This window comes from Pteropus alecto, unplaced genomic scaffold (genome assembly GCF_000325575.1).
Source record: "Pteropus alecto unplaced genomic scaffold, ASM32557v1 scaffold479, whole genome shotgun sequence".
Classification (NCBI taxonomy): Eukaryota; Metazoa; Chordata; class Mammalia; order Chiroptera; family Pteropodidae; genus Pteropus; species Pteropus alecto.
Genome location: NW_006492031.1, coordinates 1,572,561 through 1,589,950, shown reverse-complemented (window position 1 = coordinate 1,589,950; position 17,390 = coordinate 1,572,561). Strand labels below are relative to the sequence as shown.

General features: G+C 35.7%; 1 long non-coding RNA gene across 1 annotated transcript in view; it reads left to right on the top strand.

The window, feature by feature from the left end:
- Nucleotides 1–1,248: 1,248 nt before the first annotated feature.
- Nucleotides 1,249–17,390, top strand: part of LOC112473512 — a 29,806-nt gene continuing 13,664 nt past the window's right edge. Inside the window, exons 1-4 of the long non-coding RNA XR_003044038.1 lie at nt 1,249–1,496; nt 2,013–2,062; nt 2,806–2,922; nt 3,868–3,915. This is a non-coding gene — a long non-coding RNA (uncharacterized LOC112473512). The remainder of the gene's footprint in view (nt 1,497–2,012; nt 2,063–2,805; nt 2,923–3,867; nt 3,916–17,390) is intronic.

The window sequence follows — 17,390 nt, the reverse complement described above, 5'->3', positions numbered from 1 at the left end:
TTTTCTATTCAGAACAAAATAAATCAAATAGAACAATAACTTTTTTTAAGGGGAAAAATAAATGGTAGTAGCTTGACTTTAATAGCTTTTTAAAGAATTTAAAAGATGTCAACTCCTTTTATTCTTGGTAATCAGTTATTTAACAGAGAATAGTTCCATTTATGAATGAAGGAGAACAATTTGGCTGGCAGAACAAGTGACAAATATTCAGTTCATGAATATTAAATAAAATAAATAAGTTGGTAATGAATATGTAAATTATAATATTTTATACCTGAGTTTATTCCAGAACAACAAAAAAATCGATACAAGCATTTTGAAAAAAAAAATATGTTAATACAGAAATGTCAGATTTCAAGTTCTTAATCTTTTAAAATTTTTTTATCTTAAGATGTGAAAAGATAAGCTCTTCATTCAGTTTGTAGTTGGCCACTGAAATAGGAAAAAGGATGCAAGAAGATCAATATATATATATTTTCTATGATCTGAAGTGGTAAGTGGGAAGTTCTCATTTGTGAAGGGGTAAGAGAATTGCCTGGGTTTCCATTATGAGTTTAGTATGAGAACAACTATATGCAGATATATGAAGGATTTACACTTTTCAATGGGGAAAAATATCCATCCATATTCAGAAATACCAGTTTAGAACAAGAGAAACTGATGTTTTAGAACAGAAATTAATGGCTAATGGATAAAGATAAAAATTAGTTAAATTAGTTACTAAGAGAAATTTTGACATTCTTTTTCTCCAAAGAATTTTAATAATCTGCATAGCCTCCATCTCCGATAACTTAGGTGTTCTCCTGCATGGATACAGACATCTACACTAACCATTCTCATAGATGAAGAAGACCCCACAAAAGTCTTCCTTCCTCCCCATCTCAGGATATGTTTATACAGTTTATAAATTTTATACTTTGTGCTACAGGTAAAATTGATTTCACTTGTTTGACAAATTCTTACTGTCCAATGGCCAGCTGACTTGCTCCTTTTGTCTGATTGCAGAAGGGCAGAAATCCCCTAGGAGACGGGGAGACAGAGGGAAGAGAACAGAGACCTAGAGACCCAACCCTGCTTCCTCTGGTTTTAGTCCACTTCATCCGAGGAGTCTGTGACTCATGGCTGAGTTCACTCGCCACCAAGCAACTTCGATCAAACCACAGCCCCACAAATGCATTGTTGATAATGTTCTTTCGTGGTGAATCTTATTCAGAGATTACAGGGAATGCTGATTTTATTAGAGTTCTTTCAAAAAACTCATTTAATTGCTGCCACCCCTTGGCAAGTGCTGAGTCACTTTGAATGCTTCATAGCATTCCAGAACACCTCATCCTTTCTTAATACTTCCCTTTTCTTCTTTTAAAGTCCTCCTTATGTTTAGTTTAGAACAAGTCCTTCCCACCCCCGCCCCTCCCCCACCAACAGACTTGTCTCTGGAAAAGGTTGAGAAGAGCCAGTAAACTTAGTAAACTTGGCTTCCTTTTCTTGCTTCTCATGTGAGTATAATTTATATTTCTAACTATTATGCAAGTGTCATTAAAGCAGTGGATTTCCCCAGGTTTCTGTGGAAGAATTGCCTTGTTTGATCTTTGCAATGCTGTTACTCTTAGAATTAACCATAAAAAAACTTGAAGACACTCCTGTGCTTCTTGTAAAATTCATCGTTGGGGTAATTTTATGGTATGTGTTTTCCTTCTTGAATGTTTTAGAGAGCTGGATTTCTATCTCTTTGCAGAACATTCTAGCAGCTGTGTCTCATTTGCTTTGCATGGGTATTGAAAGAAATTGCTATTTTGGAAGCTCCTTAACATATGGGATAATTGTACAAAACACTTTACAGTTTGCATTGTGCTTTCCCATTATTTTACCCAGTCATTTCTCAGAGAAGCCCAGGACATATTATTTACATATTTCAGAAAGAGTAATAGAGGTATTGAAGAAATAAGAGAATCGTGACAGGGTAATTTATCTCACTCTGGAATTAATTAACAGATTAAAATGTCTTCCTTCAGATCCTTTAATACCTATGACTAGAAAACTTCATGCCTTTTTACCTGAACAGGTAAGACTAACACATCTTCTGTGCATTTCAGGAAAGTGTGGTCTAGCTAGTCTTAGGTCTACCCTAATTAGTATCTGTCTGAGTGACTGGACGTTGGGAACTGTGGGGTTCAGCTGCTTTTATTAAAACTGACATAATAGGTGGCTAAAAGCACTGGATCTAGGTTCAGACTGCCTGGGTATAAATTCAGACTCCAACCTTTATTAGCTGTATGATGTTAGATGAGTCACTTAACCATTTTAAACCTCATTTTTCTTATCTGTAAATTGGGAATGTTAGTTGCTACTTCATGGAAGTGTTGTGGGGCTGAATTGATCAAACACACATCAAGCTCTAAGCCTAGTGCCTGGCACACAGCAAGCCCTTAGTAAATTTTAGCTATTACCATGTTGTTCAAAAAGTGGCCACCTGGTCATTTTCCTGAGGTTCTTTTAAGTTGATTTGTTTCATGAAATTACACATATGGCCCAGTTAAGACAGGAGATAGATAATGGTCTTAAGAGGTACTTGGTTAAGTTGGGACTTATACTAGTATTTCTTCTGCTCTTAAGAACTGTGATAATTATAAGTTCCCATTCCTTCTGTTGTTCTACTCTAAAACACAAAGTGGCAATGCTGTTCCTCCTGAATAATGTGGGATATCAATAAAGGGCCCCACTCCCTAGTATCCACAGTATTTCAACCTAGCACTTTTGGGATATTGCATACAAAAAAAGGCAAAGATAACATTGGTTTCCTTACAGTTCCAGGTGAAAGTAAAAGAGAGGACATAGCAGGGATCTGTTTAGTTGCAAATATGCTCTTGTTGGAATATAGAAGACTAAATGCAATATCTGCTTCTAGTTTGCTGGATCAACCAGGTAAAGCACTTTGCTTCGCTCTACTTCAGTTTCCCCAACTATCAGTGGGAAATATAACATCCATAGGATGACCAATTTGTCCCTTATTTGCTGGGACTTTTTCATGGCAAGTGCCATGTGCCAGAAACCTACTCAGTCCCAGGAAAACCAGGATGATTGGTCACCCTAAATATTTGCCTCCGATCTTACTGTGTTTGCCATAAAAACAATGCATATAAAGATGCTTTCACATTTCATGAACTAAAGAGTATAACTAGCTCAATTTTGAATACCTAAGGAACAAAATGTGCTTTGAATTATTGGAAGAAAAACACAGTAATACAGTATATCATTTATTAAGTAAGAATAACACACTTTAAATTCTTGGTGCATCATTTAATAAACGGCTTAGAAATATGTAATGTGATCGTAAATTCCACTAATGGGTATACCATGTCATACATCATTTTTATATGTTCAAATATACTTAATTGAAAATACACACAAGCATATACATACAGAAGAGTTGGAACAAGTACTTTCAGGTCATAACAAAGATAATATTCATTGCAAAGACCTCATTTGAAGCATATTTATTTCCTGAAAAGTTGTTTTAATCCAAGGTCTATTTTGGAAAGGCTTATCATTTATAATAAATTGATTAGTGATTTGTCTTAGAAAACTTCAAAGGAAAAAAAAAATAGTCTGGGAAAGATGACATCACCAGAAGATACTAGTCCATTGCTGGGAATTAACTTGAGGCAACATCAATGTTCAATAGATATGCAAAAATATTAACCAATGTGCATACCCAAGAATTGAGCGATTTCAAAAAATTGATTCATTTAGTTTTCTTTCATATCCTATAGAGATTTCACTTGAGTGGAACTTCAAAATGTACAAACTTGCATTTGCTTGAAAATTCAAAAAGTGTTTTTATTTGACTTTTGTTTCTGTTTTACCTAGAGACATCCCACCAAAATTCAAGCCAATGTGAGATTTACAAATGCCAAGGTGAGGTTCCTTGAAGAAATGCATATCAAGATAAGTAATACATATATAGTATTAGTAAAAATATAAAAATAAGTGAGTTGCTTACATTAAGAGCAAGAAGTAATATTGATTTTAAAAATTAAACTTTTAAATATAATGGATTGTTTTCAGATTGGCTTTTAAAATGGAACAAGTAAACTTCTGAGATGTTAAGGCTCTTGAAGACTAAAACTTGTCACACACTTTTTCTTTGTCTACCCCAGAGCTACTGCAGCCTTGGGTACATGGCTGATACTCAGTAAAATGTTAACTTATATTGAATGTTCTATATATTAATAATAATTCAAAATAACATCATGAAACTGAGTGAAAAGGGTGTGGTCTACCATTCCACATTCGATTTTTCCCCAAGGAATGAACTACTTTACCTCTCAGACAAAAGCAAAGAACTCATTCAAGAGCAAAACTGAAAGTTATTGGAGTTATTGTTGTTATATTTCCCTGGACAGAGGAGTCATTATGTTGGCTTCAAAGGCTTTTTTTCTATCTTTTATAATGGCATGCAGGAAGGAGTCTTCATTCTATTTCTACTTTACAAATGGAAACCCAGAGGATGGAACAATTTACCCAAGGTCACAGATGCAAACCTTCCTCGATATTTGTTAACCCTAATTTAATTTTCCCAAATTTTATCAAATGAAGCTTTAGGTAATTTTCTTAGCCCTTTTTTAGTTTAAGAGATGTCCTCCTTCCTATGTTCTGCCCTCCCATCCATTGTTATCCCAATCCCACTATTTCTTAAACAACTCTACTTCCTTTTATCACTATCAAATGATATTTTCTTTGCTCTCAGACAACACATTTGAATCTCCACTCCAAGGTCTTAAACTAAAGAAATCTTCTTCATTACCCAAAGTGCTATGCAAATATTAGGGCTGTTTCTGCATTTCTTCTTAGGCCTGCAGCTTTTGATATAGTGATGCATAGCTCCAGATTTGTACTCATCTCTCTCAGGCTTCTGTAATGTGAGTCAAGGCTTTGCTTTATGGTTAATTTAGCTGAAGATGAGAGCAAGCTGAAACTTGTGAGGATAGACATAAGCTGGAACAAACCAAAGTCATAGCTTGAACAGAACCTCTAAGAACATAGATTTTCTATGGCTTTTACAGCATCCTTCCCCTGACAGCAGTGATGCAAGCTTAAAGTAGAAAAATCACAGTCTCCTTTGAGGGGCATATGAGAGCACACAGATTTTTCAAATTAACCCTCACAGAAAGGAAATCTGCTTGCTATTTATTCAGGTTCCTTTCTTTTAAATCTTGATTACTCTTGGCTCAGCTAGGTGCTGAAATTTATGCACCAGTAAAAGTGATTCTTATGTAAGAATGGAATCTCGTGTGTGAGAAATTTGGTCTTGAGAAATCTCAGCTCAGTTGCTGCTGATAGCAATGTTATAATGGCAGAGTTGGAGCATGGTGTCCTGCTGGGCTATGGACTGTGTGAAATGGCTACTCAATTTGGAATTGGCTTAGATAATTTTTTGACCCTCAAGGTCATGAGCAAGAGACATAGCCCAACTACAGAGTTAACATTCATTCTAGCAATGTTCTTTCCTAATTCCTTAGACACTGCTGGCTGACTCATTCCCATTCAAAGATCCAGCAAGAATCAGGCTGTAACCTGTGTTCTTTGTGAATATCTTTATAATTTGAGGTCTCTGTCTATTATGACTCACCCTAGTTAAAGGTGAATTCTATAGTTGCAAAGAATTGCTTATATTATAGGATTTGTATGAACTGGATTGGTTGGGCCAAGGAGATATTTCTACCCACTTTGTCCCTGCCAGGTCCTGCAGCTTTCAGGCACATGTTCTAAGCCTTAGTTTTGAGGAGTCTGGAAATCCCTTAAAAGTGCATGCACAAAATAATTGTGAACATTCATGTTTCTTTCTAGGAAGAGTGACTACAGTTTTCATAAAATTGTTATAGAAGTCTAAGAACCAACAAGTAGTAAGAGTCATAAAGGAAGGAAATATTCTGAAGTGTTCATTATTATTTTCCAATTAGATATCCCACCTTGAATTTTAGATTGAACCTAATCAGAGATAAGCAACATAGGGCAAGCTTTGGAGTCAGACAGACCCTTGATTATGGATTAGAACCCAGCTCTACTTTCCCTGACTATGTGAGCTTAGATGTATCACTTTTCTGTGTCTCACATTCTTATTTAGGCAATGAAGAAAATGGAAAAAATATCACCTACTTTTTGATATTTTTCTCACAAAACAAATTCTATTGTGAGAATTAAATAAGAAAATATGTAAATAAATCTTGTGAGGTACCTGACATTGATTTACTGTTCAATAAACAGTAGCTAGTAGTGGTAGGAGTCACATGGAACTCATGTCTCTGGAGCAGGTGGGATGATGACCAATGCCATGTGTCTTCTATCTTTCTGCATTTTAAAATTTTCTCCTGTCTTTGTCTACTCACTGAGTCATTAGCTTCCATTTCCTATTCTTCATAAGTATCAACATGTTTTACCCACCACTGTTAAGAGGTGCCACTTTTATTTTCCTTTAACCCACCTCCTATGGACAAAAGAGTAATACTAACTATCATACCCTTGGAATACCATTTTACAAGTGTTACTTTATTTAAAATAAAATATATATGTGTTTTAGTAATTTTTAAAATTCTTCAAAAGGTATAATATATATATACTAGGCATGTTTTTTTCTTATCTTACTTTGTTTTAGTAACCTGCTTTATTTCCTAGCACACAGTATTAGTGGATATTTGCTGAATGATTAAAAAAAACCCTAATAAAATTTAAAAAAAGAAGAGAATGCATGCATGAGAATATTACTTATTTTACTAGACATTCTCTTTTCCGTTCTATTCCCCTTTCTTTTTTTAAAGACTACCACAAACATGACTTACCTTAGAAATTATGAAAAAGGATGGCTTTATTTGAGAATATTTATCATCCTGGTTTATGTACTTATTTTCTATTTGGGATTTGATGCCAACAGTATCCAACCTCAATTTCTCTTTATAGAATCAATATTTCCATAGCACATGTAAATTCATCCTAAATGAGGAATCCTATCTTTTTTTTATATATACTAGAGATGACAATACTTTTGAGATTGGATTAAAAAAAATAAAGAGAGAACATACTAAGAGTAAACAAAAAAAGCTATCATGAAAATATCATGAAAGCGAAGTGTGATGCACAGCAAAAATATGACAGCAGATTTCACTGTATACCCATGAGATCTGTCTATCAAATATACTGATAATACTATTCAAGGCAATGTAAAAATTCCTTCTATACATGCATTTCTATTGGTCTAGTTCATTGCTTAATCCATAGGAAGCACTTCATAAATAATAGTTGGCTAGATGAATCTATATTAATTATATTTTATTATAATATAAACACTTAATTATATTATATTTCTATTATGTTGATAAGGAAAAATGCAATAGTCCTTCATGTACTATCTTTATGAGCATAATATTTCTGAAGCTCAGCTTGCAAATAAACCATTAAAAGAAAGTGCCATCTACATTTGTTTTCTATAAGAAATAGAAATTTAAAAAAATGTGAGTGTAAGCCTTTCTTTTTGGTTTTATTGAGAAATAATTGACATACATCTCTGTATAAATTTAAGGCATATAGCATGATGATTTGATTTACATATATTGTGAAATGATTACCACAATATGTTCAGTTAACATGGATCTTCTCATATAGACCCGATAAAAAGAAAAAAGGAAAAAAAAGAAAAAAATTGTCTCCTTGTGATAAGAACTCTTAAAATTTACTCTCTTAATTTTCCTGCGTCGTACAGCAGTGTTAGCTGCAGTCATCATGTTATACATTATATCCCTAGTCCTTATTTATCTTATAACTGAACGTTTGTACCCTTAACCACTTTTCTCCAATTTTTCCTGTCCCCACTCCCTACCTCTGGTTACTGTGGTAACCATGATTTACTATGAGATTTTTTTTTTAATTCCATGTATAAGTGAGATCACACAGTATTTATCTTTGTCGGATTTATTTTACTTAGCATAATTCCTTCAAGGTCCATCCATGTTATCACAAATGCTAAAATTTTCTTGTTTTTTTTTATGGCTTAGTAATATTACATTTATATATATACATATACATATGTGTATGTATATATACATATACACACACACATACATATATACATACACACATACCACAATTTATTTATCCATTTATTAGTCAAGGGATATTTAGGTTATTTTCATGTCTTGGCTATTTTTAGGCTTCTGAGTGATCCTTTATGAGTGTGTGTAAATTATCATTTAGTGTGTTAGAGTTTTGCAATTATACCCATTTAGATAGAACAATATTCAGGAGCCCAAAAAAGTCTCGTGGATATGCATTCTTCTCTCTTTCTCCAATCTTACCTTTTATAAAAGAAATCACAGAAAAAATCAAAATGGCATTGGCCTGCCTGACTTAGAGATGAGACCAATTACAGGCAGCACCGTGTCCTATGAGAAGTCTCTAGAAGCTCTTATCCAGTGGAAATACTCACCTGAGAAGTTAAGGGAAAGATGGCTATGTGATTAGGATAGCAGTGTACAGAAGTCAGCTTCTCGTAGGCACAACTGGACGTGGGACATTGTCATCCAGAAGCAAATGGTCATGTGGGAGAAGTAAGAAATTATCCCCAAAGGAGCAATGTCTTTATTTTTTTCCTTTATTGCTACTCAAAGCCCTTTGATTGCTATTCATCTTTGATTACTCAGCATTGTATCTCAGATGTGTTGTCTCAGGTGGGACTGTATTTGAAATCCTTGGCTGTCAGCCTCTGCATTTCTATATTGAACTCCTTAGGACAGATAAATAATCCTAGAAAACTGAATAAAAAGACATTCTAGGTGATAAGGAGTACTCTGTTTGAAGATTTATTTTCTCACTTCCTTGCATTCCTTTTTAAAAATTTTTCAATTACAGTTAACATTCAATATTATATTAGTTTCAGTACATCATAGTGGTCAGACATTTATATAACTTATGAAATGATCCTCTTGATAAGTCTATTACTCCCCTAACACCATACATAGTTATTACAATAATAGTGACTATATTCCCTATGCTGTACTTTACATTCCCGTGACTATTCTGTAATTGCCAATTTGTATTTCTTAATCCCTTCACCTTTTTCACTGAGCCCCCCTAATCCTGCCACCCGGCAAGCATCAGTTTGTTCTTGGTATCTATGAGTCTGTTTCTGTTTTGTTTGTTCATTTATTTTGTTTTTTAGATTTCACAAATAAGCGCAATCATATGGTATTTTTCTTTCTTTGTCTGACATATTTCACTTAGCATAATACCCTATAGGTCCATCTACGTTGTCACAAATGATAAGATTTTATATGTTTATGGCCAAGTAATAATCCATTGTATATATGTACCATATTTGTAAAAAAATTATGTATGGTAGTCTTATGGGAGTGCCCTTTTATGTAACTAATTGCTTTTCTCTTGCTGCTTTTAAGAGTCTCTCTTTGTCTTTAACCTTTGGCATTTTAATTATGATGTGTCTTGGTTTGGGCCTCTTTGGATTTATCTTGTTTGGGACTGTCTGTACTTCCTGGACTTGAATGTCTATTTCCTTTGCCAGATTAAGCAAGTTTTCAATCATTATTTCTCCAAATAGGTTTTCAATTCCTTGCTCTCTCTCTTCTCCTTCTGGGACTCCTGGTATGTGAATGTTGTTATGCTTGAGGTTGTCCCAGAGGCCACTTAAACTATCCTCTAATGTATTTATTGCAGTTATTGTATTCTTCATTTCTGACTGATTCTTTTTTATGTTTTCTATCTCAATTTTTATGTTTTATATCTCTTTGTCAAAATTCTCACTGAGATCACCGAGCATCCTTATAACCAGTGTTTTGAACCCTGCATCTGGTAGATTGTTTGTCTCCATTTTGTTTAGTTCTTTTTCTGGAGTTTTGTCCTAATTTTTCTTTTGGAATACATTTCTTTGTCTCTTCATTTTAGTTACCTCCTTGTGTTTGTTTCTATGTATTAGGTAGACCTGCTACATCTCCCAGTCTTGCCATGGAGGCCTTTTGTAGTTGTCCTGTGGGGCCCAGTGGTGCAGTCACCCTGGTCACCTGATCTGGGTTCTCCAGCGGTGTCCCCTATGTGAGTAGTGTGTGACTTCCTGTTGTAGTTGAGTCTTAATTGCTGTTGGCATGTGGGTGCAATTGAGTCTCAGGCTGACTGGCTATGATGACTTACTCTGACTATAGTGGTCAAGCTATTGTGTGGGTGCTAACCCCACAGAGTAGGACTCACTATAGGAGGTCTCTATTGCTTGCTGAGCTCATCTTTTGGGTATATTGTTTGTGGAGCTAATTGGGTCTGAAGCTGGTCACCAGCTGTGTTGTTCTGGGGCCTCTTGGGAGGGGCCCTGGTGCAGGCTAAGGTCAGCTGCTGCTTGAGCCTGGCACAGGGCCACCTTGTAAGAGCTATAAAGTGACCTGTGGTTGCTAGCTGCCTATGCTGGGCTTGGAGGCACCTGGGAGAGGCTATGCTGTGAACCAAGGTAAACTGCCACTAGCGCTGGGCTTAGGGTCACTTAGCAAGAGGTACAGGGCATCACAAAGCCAGTCACTGATTGTCAAGGCTTTGTGTACTTTCAGAAATTTTAGGAAAGTCCACAGTGTAGGTGTAAGCCAGCTGCTTCTGAGTATCAGTCGCTGAAATAGGTTTGGGTCTATGGTCCAGTTGGTTGGGACGGGTTCTCAGGGAATCATCAAGTTAGAGCCAGTTTGATGGAGACTCAGATTTGGCACCTGTGTGCACTTGCAGGCTGGGTGAGGAAGACTCAGCAAAGAAACAGAATGGAAGAGAAAGCTGCCCGTTCAACTCTCGATCTGAAGCCAGACAGTTCAGTTCCTCCCTGTATGTCCCTGGTGCTTTTCAAGTTGCCGCCGTGCTGGAGCTCAAAGTAAGCACATCTGTCAGCAAGTGAGCCCTCACATGGGTTCTTTAAGAGGACCACCACACATGGATGTGGAGATAGCCCATTCTGCATCTTGCCCTACCTACCAGTCTTGTTTTGGCTTCTTCCCTATATCTTTAGTTATAAGAGTTCTCTTCAGCTAATCTTTGGGCGATACTCAAGGATGGTTGTTCTACAATTTAATAGTAATTTTGATGTGGTCATGGGAGGAGGCAAGCACCATGTTTACTTACTTTGCTGTCTTGACCAGAAGTCCTTAAATTCCTTTTCTGTACAGACAAACACAGAGAGACACTCACTTGCATTTCCACATGTGTGAGCTTAGGGCCCCTCCAATATTCCTTATTCATACAACAGCGAAGGTTCCATTTTACAGATGTGGAGATCATGGCCTAAGACTGCACTTATAGTATTTGGCAGGCCAAGATGGTCACAGGAGGTGAAAAAGGTAGATTAGGAATGGACTTATAAGTTCCAGATCGAAGGTTTGTACGTGGCCAAATTCTAGAGTACCTTGGTTTCCTCTTACCCATCTTGATATTCAAAGTAATTGCACTTGATTTTGAATTGATTTTTCTTCTTTTCTATTTCTTAAATTTATTTTTATTGTAGTGACATTGATTAAAGAAATCCAGTAAGTTTCAGATGTACAATTCAACAGTAAGGCATATATGTATTGCATTATGTGTTCACTGCCCATAGTTAGATTTCTTTCAGTCACCATATATTTGACACCTTTTACTCCATCTATCTCCCCTCTCCCACCTCCCCCTTCCCGCTGGTAACCACTAGTTTATTGTCTATATCTATGAGTCTTTGTTTGTTTGTCCTGTTCATTTTTCCCTTTAGGTCTATATCCCACATACAAGTGATATAATGTGGTTTTCAGCTTTTTCTGCCTTCCTTATTTCACTTAGCATGATTATCTCTCGGACCATCCATGTTGTTGCAAATGGCAGTATTTCATCTCTTCTTTTGGCTGAGTAATATTCCATTGTAAATCTATATACCACAGCTTCTTCATCCAGTCATCTACTATAAGATACTTTGGTTGCTTCCGTATCCTGGCCGCCATGAATAATGCAAATATCTTTTTGGATATGGGTTTCAAATCTTTGGGGGTAAATACCCAGTAGAGGGATTGCTGGATCATATGGCAGAAAAACTCTTAGTTTTTTGAGGAAACTCCATATTGTTTTCCAGAGTGGCTGTACCAATTTGCAGTTCCACCAGCAGTGTATGAGGGTTCTTTTTTCTCTGCATTCTCTCCCACACTTATTATTACTTGTCCTGTTGATAACAGCTATTCTAACAGGTGTGAGATGGTATCTCATTATGGTTTTGATTTGCATTTCCCTAATAGCTAGCAATGTTGAGCATTTTTCATATCTTCGTTGGCCATTTGTATGTCTTCTTGGAAGAAATGTCTGTTCAGGTCCTCCGCCCATTTTTGATCGGATCATTTGTTTCTTTGTTGTTATTAAGTTATATGAGTTCTTTGTATATTATGGATACTAGGCCTTTATCAGAGGCATTGCTAGCAAATATATTTTCCCATTTAGATGGTTGTCTCTTTATCTTGTTGATGATTTCTTTTGCTGAACAGAAGCTTTTTAGCTTGATGTAGTCCCATTCATTTATTTTTGCTTTTACTTCCCTTGCCTTTAAGGTCAAATTCATAAAATCCTCTTTAAGTCCAAGGTCCATAAGTTTATTTTCTATGCTTTCTTCTATGCAATTTATTGTTTCAGGTCTTATATTCAGGCCTTTAATCCATTTTGAGTTAATTTTGGTATGTGGTGATAGACAACAGTCTAGTTTCATTCTTTTGAAAGTGCCTTTCCAATTTTCCTAGCACCATTTATTGAAGAGGTTTTCCTTTCTCCACTGTTTGTTTTTGGTTCTTTTGTCAAAAATTATTTGCCCATATAAACATGGGTTTACTTCTAGACTCTCGATTCTGTTCCACCGGTTTGTGTGTTTTTCTGCCAATACCATGACATTTTGAATTAATTCTAAGTCAATGTTATAACTCATTTCTGGGTCCTTTTGTCGAATAACTTTACGTAGTGTTTAACTGCCTATGCTTCTGTTTTGATAATTTCTCAAATGCCTTTCTTCATCATCCTATATTCCCACCACTCTTTTTTTTTTTGACTCCCGGATACAAAATGGTATTTTGAATGCCCGGTGCAAGTCAACAAGTAACTCTCTGAAAATCAAGAGAAACAGCAGCTTACCACTTCCCAGTACTTGTTAAAACAACTGAAACAGCTCCTGTGTAAGTGCCAAGGTCAAGGAAGTCAGCCCACAGTTGATCTTAGGCATTTGATCAAGTAGTTTGTCAGATGAGTCAGTCAAATGAGAATGTTGGGGTTTCTTGGCTGAATGCATGTCAATATCACTGTGCATAAAAGATGTCTGCTATACAGAGTTTGTCATCACACTAAACCATTAGTTTAAAGAGTGACTAATGTCCTGAATACATTTGTCTTTACAAGAAGTTCCTTGCTGCAGGCACAGATGAATTTTGTTGACTATTCTTTAATCTCCTCTTTCCTTTCCTTATTTCTCCCTGGTTATTCACTGTCTCCTTCATGCCTCCTCTGCACCTCTACAAGAAGTAGTGTACTTTCTCTTCGCCCATTGGCAACACCAGAACACATGCAATCACTTGTGTATCATCTATCTTCCCTACTAGAGTGGACATTCCATGCATTCTCACTCATTTATAATTTATCTGTAAGTCACTGGTGCCAAGTTCAATTGCTGGCACAAAGTAGGCATTCAATAACTATTTGTTGAATGAATGCAGGATAGAATGAATACAAAAGTACATTCATTTATTTTGCTGCATATTTGACTTCACAAAATATTTGGATTTTTTCTTTTAAGTTTAATTCATTTCTATTGCTTCTCTGCCTTCCTATTTAGGGAGAATCTTTGATGGGTCAGGTATTAGACTATATGCCAACATGAGGGAGGCATGGTCACTACTTCCTTGGGAGGTCTAGAGTGGGTTGTACCAATCATGTTAGTTCTGAGTCAAGAAGCCATTCTTAGTAAATCATCAACCACTGTGGGTGTAGATTTGAAGTGGTAGTTTGTGGGAGGATACAGAGGAGGAAGATGTTAACCCAATCTGGAGACTTTCACAGCTCATGGGGTAGTGAACAAACAAATACATGAACTATTTAGAATAATATACACCTAGCAATAGGAAATAGTGGGGTACTATAGAGATGACTGGTATGGCTGGTAAAGGTAAAACAATGAGTTTTTCCCCCTGGTATGGACTCTCCCTGATACTTTGAGCTGATATATAATTTATATAACATTTTTTCCATACTATTTACTATGTGCTCAACACAATGCCAAGGCTAGGCACATGCCAGCAAGAAAGAAAGGTGTGAAACTTGCTTCTAAGAAGGTGCAGAGTCTGACTCATACCTGAAAATGAAGTGAACATTCATAAGCAGAAGTGAGTAAGAGTGAGAAAGGAAAGGAATGAGGACAGTAAGAAAGAGATCAAATCTAAGGGCTCCCAGTCAGTCCTTGTTTTTAGGTCCAAAGAATTCCAAAGATGGTGTTTAAATTCTGGAATTTTAACTCTCTTTCTCAGAACTTTTTTGAAGAGCTTGATATTGTGGAGGTGACAGAGTGAGAGTTTAATATAAATGTGAAAATATCTAAAGAACTCCAATAATCTAGGTTATTGGAGGCTAACTTATTGACAGGTGACTTGTTTCACTCTCAACTAAGATTACCAATGAATTTTCAGATTTAGCTTTCCATCTCTACTATCTATACACTGTCAACCTTTAAAAAATTTAACTTTATTTCCTGTTTTAAAATGACTAAAAGCATTAGATCTTGTGTTCATTTTTTTGTATATTTATTTGGTACTTACTAGGTGCCATGCAGTGTCCTAGGCCAGGGGATTTCATCAGCCTCAAATCATTGATGGTGCTGACATCAACAAATTTGGCTTTCCTTTTGTAAGATTTATTTCAAGGTGCCTCTAAAAAGGTCTTTAGAGTTTATTTTTTGAGAAAAAAAAACTCACCATGCATGTGTATGAATTGGTTTTAATCATTAAAGAGAATAAGAAACAGAGCTGAATAAAATAGAAACTAAAATTAAAACAATTTGAGAATTTCAAAAAGCATGACCCTCTTGAAGTCCTAAATCACCACTCTATCAGACTTCTGTGAAGAAGATAAGACAGGCTCAAAGGACAATTATCTGCTATACCATCATAGGAAGAGGGATGTTGTTTTTTAAATATTGGCCTAAGGCTTAATATACCCTGGGTACAAGGTGAGGTACTTTCACATGCATTATTTCATTTAACTTTTGAAATTCTTTCAATAATCTTGTGAAATAGATTTCATTTTTATTATTATTATTATTATTTTTATGTAGATAAGGAAATTGAGGCTTCGAATGACTAAGGAAGTCACCTAAGAACATAACTAATAGGGTGGAGGACACTTAACTACAGATTCATTGACTTCAAAGTCCTTGGCTTAGGTAAAAACCTCTTTCAAAGTATTCTTATTAAAACTTAGGGCCACTTCTTGGTGACTCTAAGAAATTCTTCTGAAGACTAAAGGAGGGGTTAATTTGGTTTTGGATCCTGTCTTCTGAAAACCTTTGGAATTTATTAGAGGATGCTATCACTTGCCATTTCTTGCCTGCTGCACATAGGGCATGCTAGAGAGTACCTCTTCAACTTAGCCATCTGTATTATTGGCTTTTAATTTCCATGAAAATGACTGAACATATTCTTTTATTTCCATCCATACTCAAGGCCAAAGAGAGACATTTTATTGACCTTCTTCAGTAATCTTTCTTAACATTGTTTTCCATATCCATTCCAAGGTCTTCATACCACCTTCCCTTAACTGTGTGTGTGTATTTTTTATATTATTTTATAGTAATTATGTTAATATATAATAATTAAACACAAATATATTAAAATATAAAAATTGTGTATTTTGATCATTAAGAACCAATGCTCAGAGAACGTCCTTACTAGCTGGTTTTACTAATTAAAGAGTATGAGGAGCAAGAGGAAATAATAAGCACTTCGGAATTTGAAAAGTATCTAAATGACAGATCAGAGACCCAAAGACAACTCAAACCAGGTTTAACTAGTCCATCTTATATGGCTTATATACAGGCCTACCTAAAGGCAGGGAATTAGATTGGTCATAGGCATATAATTTTACAAATTAAAAGGGCATTTAAGATCCAGCCCCTATAATATAGAAAAGGAGCTTAGGTCTGGAAAGGTTAGTGATTTGTCCAAAGTCAAACAGGAAGGCAGAACAGGATTTAAAGCAATGATTCTCAAACTTTGATCTACAGATAAAAAGGAAATTGTTATAAAACAGATTCCTGTATCACAAATCCAGAGATTCTGATTCAGATCAGGGATGGGTCCAGGAATCTATATGATTAATAAGCCTCCTGGGTAATGTGTCAGCTGGAGGGGCCTGAGACCACACTTTAAGACACACTAATCTGGAATCTAGGCCTCAATGACTCTCAGACTAATTTCTTCGCAAAGGACTATGCTGCTTCTCTACATTAAAAACATTCCAAACAAAACATGACTCTGCGATTCACATTAGTGCTTTTATTTCCTGACTCAACAATTAATTTCTGATTGCATCATTCATTCAAAGTTATTTTTTCACTCAATAAATCAGCCCATATGATGTGCCAGGTACTGTGCCAGGAGCTAGATATGATACTAAGATTAAAACACAGCTCCACCTCCAAGGAACCTATACATAGCAAAAGTTGTAGCTCCCATTTTGGAACACTTTATTTATACATGCTTCATACAATTTATCTTACTCACTTTTCTCATTCCTTAGCTTTAAGTAAGTCCGTATATAATAATAACATAATTCGGAAGTTTTTCATATATAGAGAATTATATATATGCTCTGCAACTTGTTCTTCACACTTAATATGTCTTAGAAGTATTTCTTTGTTCTTTCTTTATATATTTCTAATCTTTACAACAGCTACGGAGTATTTCCCAATATTGATGTACCATCATGTATTTGACCATTTACATACAGACAAATGTTAAATTGTTTATATTTTCTTCTATTGCAATTAGTCCCATGATGGATTCCAAAGTAATATTACCCCTGTTTTACAGATGAGGAGATAGAGGAAAGTTAATTACCTGTCCACAGTGTTACAATGGCAGAATTAGGATTCAAATGGAGGCATATCTGTCTCAAAGACTACAGAGTTATTTTTTCCCCCCACTATTATGCTTTCTAATAATTGTAATAGACTGAGATAAGAGCTTTGATGGTTACTACAGGATCAAAATCTAGCTGCTGATAGAACCTGCTGATAGAACCTCAGCAACATCTGGGAAGAAGCTAGGAGTCTTCGGGCAGAGAGGGAGAAAGCCACTCTAGAAAGAAGTATAGGTTTATTA